Below are 2,350 nucleotides of genomic sequence, written 5' to 3'. Positions count from 1 at the left end.
AAATTCACCTTTTCCCTTGAAAATTTAACAATTTTGTTGAAAATTCGTTTTTTTCCTTGTTCAATTCAATTTTTTATCACAGCTTTTATCTGGAAATTGAACAATTCCATTTTTGGTTAAACTTTATCCTGTATTTTGTATTAGTTAAAACACCAATTATTTGTTAGAAAATTAATTTATTTGTTTTCGATTATGACTTGAAATATTATTTCAGTCTAAAAAATTTTTATTTTTAAACCATTCAATTTGAAATTTTTTAATTAAAAAAAGAAAATTTCGTTAATGATCAGCAACATTTGACCGTTTATTTAAAACATTCCATTACAAACAACTTTTAAAAACTATAAAAATTTGAACAGAATGGTTCGAAATAGAAAGCCTTGAATTGTTAAATTTGTAATGATTTAAATTTTAAGTTTAAACGCTACAATTTTAATTTAAAGAAGATTCAGAATTAATTTAAAACTTAAAATTATTTCAAATAATTCAAAACACGATTTAGACTTTTGCAGATTTAAAAAAAAATCTTTTTTGAGAATTGTACACTATTTAAAAAACAAATATTTAAATTTTTAACCATAATTATAAAACCTTGTTGAAAATAACAGTATTTTTTTAACACAGTTATTCAACTCTTACTGAAATAATCGACTTTTAAGCCCAAGAAGATGTACAGTTCATATTTCAACCAAACAATTGCAACTTTGACCAAAAATGATACATTTTCAACCAAAATTTTAATTGTCGACCAAATAGTTTAACTTTCTATCAGATTGTTGACTTTTAACGCCCAAAGATGCAATTTTAATAAAAAAGTAAAATTTTTAACAAAAAATTTAATTTGAAGACAAATTGTTGAATTTTCAACTATAGTTATGAATCCTCAATAAGAAAAAATTATTTTTTTTTACTAAGTACTTCAAGTGTAAGTGAAAGTTGAACTATTTGGTCGACAATTTAAATTTTGGTTGAAAAATCATATTTTTGGGTTAAAAATTCAGCTTTTTTGTAGATGATACTCTTTTTGACTTTAAAATTAAATAATTTTTTTTGAAAGTTCATATATTTTGTTGGAAATTGACCGTGTTTGGTAAAAATTTAATCTTTTTGGTTGAAAATGTATCATTTTTGGTCAAAACTGCAATTGTTTGGTTGAAATATGAACTGTACATCTTCTTGGGCTTAAGCGTCAATTATTGCACTAAGAGTTGAACTACTTTGTAAAAAATACGGTTTTTTTAAACAAAGTATTATAATTATGGTGAAAATTTACCAATTTGGTTGAAAGTTTAACCCTTTGATTGAAAACTCATATTTTTCGCTGAAAAAATCAACTTTTTGTAGATAATTCGTTTTATTGACTTTAAAATTAAATAATTTCGTTCTAGGATTGATTAAAAATTTTATCGTTTTTATCTGGAAATTGAACTATTCAATTTTTGGTTGAAACTTTATCCTGTACATTGTATTAGTTAAAACACCAATTATTTGATAGAAAATTAATTTGATTTGTTACAAAGTAAACTTTTGGGTTCAAAATTGATATATTTTGTTAATTAGATTTTTTCTCTAAAATTAAAAAAACTGCAAAATAAAAAAATTTCCTTAAAATCTTCCGGATTCTTTTTTTTTTAATTTTTAAAATATTTGTAAATACTCACTTAAAATTTATTTGTCAAAATAAAAAATCATTTTCAATCTTCTTAGCAATCACAACAATTTTTGTTCTTGTTTTTAAATACTGTGCAATTCTCAAAAAGCTTTTTTTTTTTAAATCTGCAAAAGTTTAAATCGTGTTTTAAATTATTTGAAACAATTTCAAGTTTTAAATTAATTCTGAATCTTTTTTTAAATTAAAATTGTAGCGTTTAAACTTAAAATTTAGCTCATTACAAATTTAACAATTCAAGGCTTTCTATTTCGAACCATTCTGTTCAAATCTGTATAGTTTTTAAAAGTTGTTTGTAATGTATTGTTTTAAATGAACGGTCAAATATTGCTGATAATTAACGAAAATTTCTTTTTTTAATTGAAAATTTTCAAATTGAATGGGTTAAAAATAAAAATTGTTTAGATTGAAATAATATTTCAAGTCATAATCGAAAATAAATCAATTAATTTTCTAACAAATAATTGGTGTTTTAACTAATACAATTTACAGGATAAACTTTAACCAAAAATGGAATACATCAATTTCCAGATAAAAGCTGTGATAAAAAATTGAATTGAACAAGGAAAAAAAACGAAATACTTGGAAAAGGGTAAAACAATCACTGGTGAATATTATGCATCATTATTAGAGCAGCTGAAAGAAGAAATTAAAAAAAAAAACGACCACATTTGGCGAGAA

Source organism: Belonocnema kinseyi, chromosome 7 (genome assembly GCF_010883055.1).
Source record: "Belonocnema kinseyi isolate 2016_QV_RU_SX_M_011 chromosome 7, B_treatae_v1, whole genome shotgun sequence".
Taxonomy (NCBI): domain Eukaryota; kingdom Metazoa; phylum Arthropoda; class Insecta; order Hymenoptera; family Cynipidae; genus Belonocnema; species Belonocnema kinseyi.
The sequence above is the reverse complement of the archived record's forward strand: the minus strand, read 5'-3'. Positions refer to the sequence as shown.